The 12,603-nt window shown below is 31.9% G+C and overlaps 1 long non-coding RNA gene across 1 annotated transcript; it reads left to right on the top strand.

The window, feature by feature from the left end:
* Positions 1 to 737: 737 nt before the first annotated feature.
* LOC148191786 (uncharacterized) lies at positions 738 to 7,193 on the top strand. The gene is made up of 2 exons (XR_015782724.1): positions 738 to 3,011; positions 4,725 to 7,193. It is a non-coding gene; the product is annotated as an uncharacterized LOC148191786 (long non-coding RNA).
* The last annotated feature ends 5,410 nt before the right edge of the window (positions 7,194 to 12,603 follow it).

Consider the following 12,603-nt stretch of genomic DNA (forward strand, 5'->3'; position numbering starts at 1 on the left):
ATAAATCCGAAATATACTTGAGCATACGGTTTTATTGAATTAGTTAAATGTGAATATTAAATAAATAATAAAATGGATAATTGTATCTGGGTACGTAAGTTGATTGATACTTTATCAATATTTTACTCAACTCTTATTTATACTTTAATATTTATGAATTTGTAAATATAGTTTAAATTTTATATTTAATATTTAATATAATAGTATTTTGTTAAAATTTAGTAATAAATTATATATTGTCATAATCCATTATAATAATAATTATTAAAATTATGCATGTCAATTTTTTTTAAGTAAAAGATTCACTATATCACTTTGGTAAAAATAATTTTTTATAACTAGTTTTATACTAGTCCAAATCTGTCAAGTACAATAAATGAGAAGTTGGAAGAAATATAAATGAGTTAACAAATTTTGAGCTATAACGGATATATTATTAAGCAATATTATACAAAATATTTTTTAGGTTTAATCATTTCTGAGTTTTTTTTCATCATCGTCTCAAATAAATTCTCGTATTATTTTTATCTCAATTAGCTTCATGTTCTTGTAAGATTGAACCTTGTCGTTAGTTGGACTAGACGACGTTAAATTTGTTGTGACATGGTGACTGTGCAATTGTTAAGCACGTGGCACAAAAAGCTCAAATTACGTATAATTTACAAATGAAAAGCAAAAGATTAAACCTGAATAAAATAAATTAATAAAACAAAAGAATATAGAAATAAGCAAAAAGATCCAAGCCCAAATCTTTTAGGGTTCCTGTTACTCAATCAAAAGAGAAAGGCAGCTTCTCATCCCTTTCTCGATAGATCCTTCATGGCCACCGCTACGGCCAACAAGTTTCCGGTCAGCCGCCACCCTTACCACCGATCCAAGCCATGAAGACGATCAACAACCTTACCCACTTTGGAAGCGCCATCATTCTTTAGGGTAACTCAATTTCTCCATCATCTGCTACACACAAGGAGAGCCATCGTGACATCATGTGATGGGAACTCCTCTAAAGACTTCCATCCAAAGAAGTATCAACTTATACTAAAGTTAAGAAAGGGATGTGGAATAAAGACTTTTAACAAAAAGCACTTTCCCTATCTATGTCTTAGAAAGATTCACTTTGCTAAATACATTTGCATTGTTTTGTAGGTCTTAATTAAAGGTTGAGACCATGGGCAATCACCCAAAGAAGCTTGGTGAGCCAAAGGATGCATTTCACAAACACTTAGCGTGCACCTCTATCTTCCTTCACCAATTCATTATGTTGCATCAATTTTGAATCGTGGAGAGCTCCATCTTGAAGAGTGGAGTTGCTTCCATCATTTGGCATCAATAGCCAGCACATCCATACTTGTCTTCAGGAGCTAAACCACTCTTCTTTTCACTTTTTTCACTTACGTGTTGTGAAGTCCATATGTTTATCACTATTTGAAATTTTTCTGGCTTAATTAATTTTGTGTTTGTTGTGGACGTTCGTGTGATTTTACTATTCATTAGTGTTTGTCAATCATTTTAATCAGTGAAAATCATTTGTTTGAGTTCAATTCCAACTTGAATTTCATTTTCCAGTTTTGTCATAGTCATGTGCAATGTGTTGTAGTTTTAAGTTCTGTCATGATGTCTTAAATCTGTTCCAACTTTATTTTTCGTTTTAAATTGAGTCCAGAGCATTGATAGCCATACATTGATCATATAAAGCAACGAGACAATGTCTAGCTTTAATCATATGAGCTAAAAGCAGTGCAAAAAGTTGTTTCAGTTTCAAAATTTAGCATAAAATCCATTTCTAGTTTGATAATGTGCGAACTGTTTCTGCCCATAATTTTTGTTTCTAAAGCATGAGACAAGTTTCTATGTTATTAAACATGTCTCAAGTTGTATCAAGTCATATTAACCACTGAATTACAAAAAGCATGGTTGAGTTGCTCAACAATCCTACCACAAGGTGCTATCATTGTTTGGTCAATCTTTTTCACCGTGATTGATGTCTTTGATGTGTATTAGGTCTTTAACAATCTACTAGCATTTTTTCTGCAACTAGATCTAGGGCACTAGGATTTCTTTGAGTCTTTGTTTGTGCTATCCAACTTTGATTCCATTCATTTTTCAATTCTGGTGCTTATTTTGGTCCAATTTTTTTGCATAATTGGCAACTCCTACTGTGATTTGCACCATTTGTCTATTTCAGTGCATTTTGAACATTTGTGCAAGGGTATTTTTCCATTTGAAATTTGTGTGCACTATTCATTTGGTCAATTTTGAGCCTATATGCAGAATCATCATCCAAACCATCAATTTTACTTGAAATTGGAAGTGGACCAATGATTTAGTTGTGCAATATGTTTCTTTGTTGTTTAAGTATTTACACACCTTCAAATTGATGATATAAATTTGCTTGAAGCATCACTTGAACTATTGAAACACTTCCATGCATTTTTGGGTTTGAAAGCACCACTTTAAATGTCATTTTCTGGTCCAGTAGCCAATTTTGGTGTTGCTTGAAATTTTAATTTTTTCAAATCTCATTTCTGGATTATCAACAGTTGGTTTCATGTGTCCAAATGCAATTATATTATTAAAAGAGTGTAATACATCCATAAAAAGCAAGAGAAAACCAAGCAATCCAATTTTGACCCCAAAACCCGAAAATTCCAAAAACCTGAAACTCATAGGGGACTTTCATCAAATAGTTTGTGTTTTTATCAAACAGTTTACTGCACTAGTTTTGGCTATTCAATTTTTATTTTTCTTGCTTGTTTAATCTGATCTAGTTCCTCTCCTAGGTTCCTTTTGTGTCCCTCCATTGATTCAAAGCTTAAAATCATCTAAAATCAACTTGTTTGACCTCTAAATTGTGCCATCAAGTCCGTTATACAAAATTCAAAATCTGGTGCAGTGTAGAGTTGTTGTGACTGGTTTGGTGTGTGTTTTGGTGAGGCTTCCAAGGTACAAAAACCTTGCTCCAAGAGGTTAGCATCCTAGGAAGTGGAAGGTTTGCTGAATTGGACAAGGAGGTAACTCTCAAAGTAGCACTTTTGCTTCAATTTTCAGCAGGATTTCATCAACTTGGCACCACCTTTTCCACCCAGTTTTGGCCAGCCACATTGCAGATTTTCCAGCTCTTCATTTTGTAACATTTTAAGCACTGTTTCAAGAATTTTTCAAACTTTGTATCATGGAACCTTTGAGGTTTAATTGACTTTTCATTTTGCAACTTAAAGTGGCTCGAAAAAATGCTTTTCAAGCAATTCCAAGTGCACGATTAAACATTGTAATAGCTTAGTTTTCACTTCTTAGTGTGAAAGTATGTCAAGGGGCTCAAAGTGTTGCTTGCACTTTCACTTAGGACCGCTTAGCATTTTTCATTTACATTGCTTTACTTTACTTTGCTTGATTGTCTTTTATGTTTTAAGTTTCCGTGATACATAGGGGTGCGTTTCATTTAGCTAAACTTTCATTTGGTTTCTAGGTGCATTTCCATCTTGCATTCAAAAAGCTTTTGAAAGATTTCTACCTAGAAACTAAGGTAGGAAACAACCAAAGACACTATGGCTAGGAAGGACAAGGTTCTTGAGCTTGTCCATTTGTGACTCACCTCTCCTTCCTAGGAGCTATTTGGTTAATTTTACCTCTAGAATCTTTCTAGAAATCCTCCACCAATAATCTAAAAAGTTTGTGAAAATTTTTAGACTCTCTACTTGTGTAAGTTTTTCAAACTCTTGTGAAAACCTTTCTTACTTCACAAGTATGAGTCATTCAAGTGTGCAAGGAAGTATTCACAATGATAATGAGAATGTAAGCTTAAGTGAGGAGCTTCATAGAACTCAAGCTCAACTTAATAGAACTAAAGCTGAGCTTAATAGAACTCAATCTGAGTTGCACCAAGTTCGCCAAGAGATAAATGAGCTTAGACAAGTTATTACTAGCCTCACTCTTAACCAAAGAGGTCAAACTCGTGCTGAGTCTTCCCATAGGCAAAACAATGATCGTGGTGATCATCAGTCCCATCATAGTGACCAAAATGTTCATGGTGGTCATCATTATGACTACTATCAACATTCACCTAGGAGACACCATAATCATAGAGACCATGTGTGGAACCTAATCTTGACCTTCCCCCCTTCTATGATCGAGATCATGTAGAGGAATATTTTGAGTGAGAGATGAAGGTAGAACAAATTTTTGACTGCTACCACATTAATGATGCGAGGAGAGTTACCTTGGCAACATTGACCTTCCAAGGTGCAACTTTATATTGGTGGACATCTTTGATCATAGAACAAAAGATGCAACAAGAGTACACCATCCAATATTGGAATAAGCTAAAGGTGGCCTTGCATCGAAGACATGTTCCAGCATATTATGCAAGGGAGATCATGGACAAGCTCCATAGACTCCAACAAAGAAGCATGAGTGTCGAGGAATATCGACAAAATATAGAACTACTCATGTTACGAGCTGGAATTAAAGAGGAAGATAGATGAATGCAATTTGATCAATTGAGGCTAAACACTAGAATGAATGGATGAAGTTGATAATATGAGATGATAATTGATGAGTCGATATTTTATTCACTTCACTTAATTTAATGTGCTATAATTAATCGGGGAATTGTGCTTAAATGTCCAGTATTTTCTGTGTTTGCTAATTGTGCTTAATTTGACCAAAAATTCTTATTTTAATTAATTTGAATTATTTGAGCTAATTATTTTCATCATTAATTGCAGGAAAAATTTTGAAAATACAATTTGGGACATTTGGACGTTAAATGAGATGAAGAATAGGGGTGCACATACAGATGGCACACGTGAAAGAAGTGCTAAATCACTTGGCCTGGTACAGCAGCTTGAAAGTGCACACGGAAGTGGTCCAACACGGTCCACACGTCCAACAAGGCAAGGGGTGCACTCGGTCCAATAGCTGCCACATCCTTGGGGAGTTGTATGCTTGATTCATTGGATTGAAAAGGAGGTGTATCCAGCAAGGGCTTCACGGGAAAGTTGGCTGGAAAGAAGACAATTGGATTTTGTTTTCTTTGAAAAGCACGCAGACATCAGCGTCCACACAGCAGGCCTTCACATGTCCACGCGGGCTTCACGCTTCCAACAGCTTGGGAGGCACACGCATCCAGCAAGCGTTCACGCGGACAACAGCAGGGGTGTAAGGCATTCATCCATCATTAAATGCACATCTCGGTCCAACAGGCCTTGAAAGGGTGTGACAAGCAAAAATCAACACGGCCCAAGGCTGCCATGTTTTGAAAGCAAGCACACGGACAACATTTTCCAGCAGCACAAGCAGCCCACATCTTCATTTTTTTAAAGAATTCGCTCTGCAATTATTTTAATCGGTTAGATACATTATGTAATTTGTTAAATGGTTCTTCAACTGGTATATGATTATAACTGCTAATATTTGTTGCTAAACATGTCTTAATTGTTCTCATATACCTGTTATGCATATTGGTTATATCATATGTTGCATATTGATCAAATTTTTTTTGAAAATCAATATATATGTTTCATTTTGAATATTGCATCACTGTTAGAGAATTTCTTACACGGTTATATCTACTCTGTTGTTGTATTGACTGATATCATGCATTGACACTATAATCATACTTTGCATAAATCATATTGAGGATTTTCAAATTGCACATGATATCTCATGCTACATTTGAAATCAGTATATGTACTCTGATCTATAAACATTCTTATATTGTTATATTGTTTTCATTTGATTCATTAAGCTCTAAGTTACTACTGTCATAAATCTTATTGTTGGTCATACTGGTTAAGTGCCACATTGCTCAATTATAGGGGGAGCATCATATTCTTCAATGGTCTGTAAGAATTTTATTTTGATGTATCTCTTAGCACTTTATTTTCATGTTACTTGTATTGCCATTTTTTGCTAATGCCCAAAGAGGGAAAGTAATGCAAAACAGATTTCTTATTGTGCATCATAAAAAAGGGGGAGATTGTTGATAGGGGAGCTGTGTATAGCTGAACCCATCTCACATACATGTTTTTTATGATGAACAAAACAAATGTTTTATAGTTTCTTGCATAACAAAATGACAAAACAATTGATTGATTGTATATGTGTTTGTGCTTTAACTGTTTGTAATATGTATTCATTGATTGGATATGAATCATTGGTTGAAACACATTGCACATTGCATATCTGCATGAAATAATCGATTAAATTGTTTACATAATATGTTATATTTCATCAGATTTAAGCATATGCATAATAGGGGAAAAACAACTATGTTTTAACCGATTACATTAATTGTATAATCGATTAAAACACATTGTTATGCCAGTACATGTTTGCTGAATGGATTGAAGTGTTTTGAATGGAAAATGTTTTCAAATTTTCTTAAATATGGAACTTAACCGATTACATTATTTTCCTAATTGGTTAAAATGTGTATCTTGTGAAAATCATTTTCTTGAAAAACCATAACTGTCAATAATAATCATATTTTGAATATTGTTGACTTGTATGATTTGTATAAACGATTGCATGTGATTTTAATCTATTAAATCTAATACAGATGTAAAATTGTTAAAGCAGAAGGAAAAGCATAGCAGATTATATTAAATGCTTAATTGACTAAACTGTGTCAAAGTTGAAAAATCTATACATAGAAGCATTGCTCTCTGCCTCAACATAATTCTATGATGTTACACTTTCATAACTAACTTGTTTGTTGAGAACTGTTTGTAGGAGCATCCTAGAATTCTTGGAGAATCAAGATCACTTATTTGGAAGAAAATTCATAAAGATTCTTGCAAGAGCATTGTGCTTACACATTGTTGATCAAATATGAACATCTGGTGTGTTCTATCTGGATCAGCATTCATCTGCAATCAAGAAGATTGTGTTTTCCTATTGTTAAGAGCCAGGAAGAGGACCTTGTGTTTTCTAGTTCTTAGACTTAGGATTGCTCTAAGGTGATAGAGAGTGGGATAACTTTCTTGGTTGAGATTGTGAGGTGGTCCCGTCTTGTGCTATAAAGGATATTGAGTTTGGGAAAGGACAGTGTGCATTGAGATGAGAGTTCTCTGTATTCTTGCCTGTATAAACTCTATCATTATAGTGGTTCCCTTCAACTCAAGTTGATTGAAGGAAAACTGAATGTAGGCTTGACCAAACCAATATAAATACATATGTTGATCTTTTTATCACTTCTCTTTTAATATTGTTCATATACTTGTTTGATTTCATTCCAAGAAAACTTCAAAAATTTCAAAAAACTTTTAAAAGAACAAATTTTTTAAGGGGAGGATAACCAATTCATCCCCCCCCCCCTCCCTCCTCGTTGAGATTATTATTGGCATAACTTTTTCTACAAAGTAAGGTAAGTCAATATTTGGGGTGTTTTCTTTTTCTCCATTTTTGTTGAATGATTGTTTTTTATGTAATTTTGTTTTTTCAATTTTTTGCAGTGATATTCTGGTTTTAAATGCGAACAAATTTGACCTATGTTGTTTGTTGGGTCTATAACTCTCTATATAGTTATCCAATTGAGTTGTTGTTTTTTTGCATTGCATTCCTGATTCAATTATCTTTAATTTGAATGCAAGAACTTAAACTTTGCACATTTGGTGTTGTTTCAGTTTGATTTAAAAAATCACAGAGTTCAATTATGGTAAATGTTGACAAATTTGACCTCTATTGTTGGTTAGGTCTATAACTTTGTCTATAATTATCTGATTGAGTCGATTTTTTTAGTGTTGCATTCCTAATTCAATTATCTTTAATTTGAATGCAACAATTGAAATTTTGAACATCTGGTGTGGTTGCACTTTGATTTCAAAAATCGCAAAGAATATATAGAGTTCAATTATGGTAAATGTTGACAAATTTGACCTTTGTTGCTTATTAGGTCTATAACTTTCTTTTAGTTATTCGATTGAGTTGATTTTTTTTGCGTTGCATTCTTGATTCAATTGTCTTTAATTTGAATGCAAGAACTTAAATTTTGGACATTTGGTGTGGCTGTATTTATTTTGTATTTTACAAGTGTAACAACTTGTGGAACAATATATACATTCTAAAATGCCACAAATTGGACAAATGGTTAATTCAATATTGATTGTTGCAATTTGGGTCACCAATTTCATTGATTTATGTTACAAGTTATTTTACTTTCCTTGATAATTTATTTTCTGTAATTTATTCTGTTGTTGTTTCTATTTTTTCAATCACCACATATGCCACTTTTCATTTTATCACATTTCAGTTACTCTTCATCCATAGTTTCTGCCCTTTCATTTATAATTTTCGTAAAAAAGCCAAATAAAAAATATAAAAATATTGACTTGTTATGCAAGATATATGCTTGTGCAAAATCTAGGTGAGAAAATGATCAAATTCATTGGACGTGTGGGTAAGACCGGTGCACAAAAACAATAACCTTTACATCAAATTAATCATTTGTATTGATGCTGAATTGTGAAAACATTTCAATTGAGACTTAAAAACCAGTGTTTATTAGCTCTGTAAAAAAGAACTCACAAAAGACAATTTAGTCGAAAAAAGTAGTGAAAATTGATCGATATTAAAACCCCAATAAACACATCAACATTACTTTTTTTTTTTATCAACATCAACATTAACTTCCGATCAAAATAATTTTTTTTTTCAATCGATATTAGTTAAAATTATCCTTCAACCAATATTCATCAAATTTAGCTTTTAACAAATATAGGATAAGTTATTTTTTATTGATGTTAATGCGATTTTCTCATCTATCAATTCACGATAATATTAATAATATAAATTTTTAAGGTTAGATAAATTAAAAACAATCTAATTAATTGTTTCTACCACACCGAATAGTCTTACATCGTCTAGGGGTGGGACCTAAGACAATTTACATACTCATTTTACCTTTCACTCTTTGAAGAACTTTTTATGGACAAAACCTAGATGGAAGACAAGCTCCAAAGTAGACAACCCCTCAGATAAAAGGTGATTAACCCTAACGATGACACTCCACGGATTTGGAATCGGAACATTGGTGTCGCTTATGTGGACGAAAACTCTCATTACCTTGATTGGAAGACTTTTTTAGGGATCACAAAAATATCAATACTCGCAGGTATCAACGCATAAAATTCGCGACGAATAGTCGGTACCCGTGTGTATTTATTACCCGCGAGTAGCAATATTTTAATATCATCTTTTAAATGGGTCGAGTGCGGATATTACTCGTATCTACGAGTATCCGCTACCCGCAAAAAACAAAAATAAAAATTTAATTTATATTTTATTAAATTAAATTCAATTAAAATTAAAATTAATTTATATTTTATCAGATTAATTTAATTAATTAAATTTTAATTTATATTTAATTTAATTTATATTATATTTTATACTATTTTTATAATCTTATTTTAAAAATTTTATAATATATAATTTTTTTAAATATTCACATGAATTCATGAGTTTCAAAAGTATCTACGAGTATTTTTTTTCAAACAAATATATACGTGAATAGCGAACAAAGTTTTTATTACAAATCGAATAAAAGCTAGGTACTATTCATGTCTAATCCGGCCGATTATCATCTCTGACTTGTTTTGATACATCTAATAATATCACATAGCTTAAAAGTTGAGAACAAATTGTTTAACTTTTTTTTAAAAATAAAACTGTGATAAAACATAAACTCTAAAAAAATAATATTTCAAATGGGCGATGATCAAATTAATGTTTAAAATTAAAACATCAATATTAATTAAAAATAATAAATAGATACTTTTATTTTAATAGTGTAAATCAATGATATTTTCTTTTGTAAGAAATACTTCCAGAGATACTCAGCTTTATAGATAACTTAAAACATTACAGATCATCAAACATATACAAGGAGTTCGTTGCCTCTTTAGCAGGCGTCCTGAAGATTCTGGGCTAGAACTAGTCTGTTCAGGTGGTGGTGGTGGGTTCAAATCTTGCAGAGGTGAACCTCATTTGTAAAGTCAGCAAGTTTTTGTAGGGGCGAAGATGCTGAAATAAGGAACAAAACTTGCGTGCCAGATTAAACCATCTTCCTTTTCATAATTACTACCAATTTATTTACGCTTCAACATCTCTTATATACTACCTGGTCCTTTTCCTAACTTACACGTTACGCTTGATTCTTACTTATATTATTCTCATTACTAAAGAGAAAAACAAGGAAAACAGAGAACGTTACTCTCCTCTCACAAAATTTCAAAAATATAATTTAATTTACTCTATTTTAATTCCTTAAATTATTTTTACACATGTAATTAGCGTACTTGTAATTTTTATAAATCATTATTTATTCAAAATCATATAAATTAATCAGTCCTGAAATCAAGGCTCTCTGTTCTCTCTCGTCTCTTATCTCCTTTCTTTTATGTGATTAAAATAAAAAAAAAATTATAGTTTACTATGTGAATATTTTATAATCTAATGAAGATATATTCTTCTATCTCCTTTTCCTAATATATTTCTTGGCTTTTCCATTTTGGATAATAATCTTTTGAAGTTACAAATTCAACTTCTCATTTTCCTCCATAATGTCATGCAACTAAATTTTCTTATCCAATAATATAATACTAATAGTATTAATAATAATAGTATTAACAATAATTACAATTTTTTACCACAACACATTTTTTGCAATCTTATAGTTTCTTAAATAAGTTCACGTTAATTATCACTAAGAACTTTGACCTCAAAAATATGTTGACACACTAAATTATATATATCCTTTCTTATTATATAAAATATTATTAAAATAAAAATAAAGAATACAAAAAGCATAGAACCACACCTAACCCTTAATAAGAAATTACACAACAAGAAACATGGATAACTTATACCTATTATATAAAAAAAAATCTAAAGAAATAAGACGTAACAACATATCAAACTACCTTGTAAAAGTCAAATTAGCTAACTTATTCTTCACGAAAAATATAAAAACCTTAAATGAGTGGAAGATAAACATTTCTTCCATCTTTCTCTAAAAGTTCAAGGTACCGTTAGTTGGTTTACAAAACCTTGATAAACTAAAATAGAGTCAACCTCCAACTAAAGTCGTCGAAAGCATAAAGAGTACGTAAACAGAGTTAGCATTCTTAAAAGAATTGAAAAAACTACTAACATATATTCTCATGGGTGTCCTCTAAAGATTTCAACACATGTAACCAAACCAAGACAAATCCTCTAAAGAGATTGTAAATTTATGTTTGTTACACATTAGACATAAGTGTGTTCAGGAAAAAAGTTTGTGCACTACATTTCTCCTCACTTTCTTCCTTGCACACGAACTTCATCATCGATAATGCATTATAGGACTTTCATTGTTGACCTAAATATGTGAAATTGAGATACATAATATTTTTTTTTTCAAATATTTTTCTGAATTAAGTTTCTCCTTTAGATCTATGAACATTCCTTGTATTTCCTTTCCTTTTTTTCAACCCTTTCAGGAGTTCAAATTAGGAACAAAGAACTCCACGAAGAATAAGTCCAACCCATCAAAAGATTAAAACTGACTACCAGGCCAACCTTCGTCTCCATATGCTTTAAATATTCTTTATCTGCCTGTAGAACTTGGAGTCTCTCATAAACATAATCCATCTTTGCTTCTAGATGAAGCTTTTTGTTCTCTAATTGGACCTTTTCATCTGAACTATTTTACAAGGAAGTAAAATCTAAACCAATGCTCATGACCCGTTTTCTTAAATGTCTCATCAAATTGAATGGGAGAACCCTCTTGACTTTTGTACACATTGCTTGCGTTCCATCACGAAGCTTACCATTTGCCAATTCATTTGCTAATTCAGTTTCCAACTTAAGCATCTCATAGCATTGCAAGAAAGTCAACATTGTGGTCCTTCAATTTTGAACAGCATTAAATTGGGTCAATAGAGAGACGAGGAAGACATTTTGTGCACTTTCATATCAACCATTGAACACGTTCGTGGAGTTTTTTTTCTCCAAATAAATCTCTTTCCCAATTTATTTTTACATGTAGATGCAATGCAAAACTAATTTTTAAAATATATTATATTACTATTCATGAACATAATTTGACTTTTAAGAGGTCGAATTTGTACATTTTTTTTTTCGGAATTTAATTCTTTAGGAACCAAATTTTAGACAAAATTTTATATCCCTTTTGTCTTCGATGAATTTGGAAAGGACAATTGTTAGCTGGTTGGAATTTGACAATTCTAATTTTCATTTTACATTTTTCGCCGTGTTTTCTCCAGAGAAATAATTTTCCTAACAGCACTGTTGTGCAGTTGAAAGAAAGGTTTATTTCGGAGAAAAAATTCTACAGAATAGAATTTTAGCCTTGAATAATACAGTTATCTACTTCAGGAATTAATTTTGCATTGTGTCTTCTTGGAAAAATAAATTTGAAATGGGATTTATTTGGGGAAAAAAATTCCACCAAGGCGGTTTATAGTTTATAGGAAAATGATACTCGAACAACCAAATTTGACAACATTTCGACACAGCACACGTGTCAGCGTTTGAGAGGGCCACGTTCAAAATGAAAAAAGCTGCTGCGTTCTGAGGAAATCTGATCAAACCTGCTTCAAATGT

This window comes from Vigna umbellata, chromosome 10 (assembly GCF_029865625.1).
Source record: "Vigna umbellata cultivar VRB3 chromosome 10, Vumbellata_1.0, whole genome shotgun sequence".
Classification (NCBI taxonomy): Eukaryota; Viridiplantae; Streptophyta; class Magnoliopsida; order Fabales; family Fabaceae; genus Vigna; species Vigna umbellata.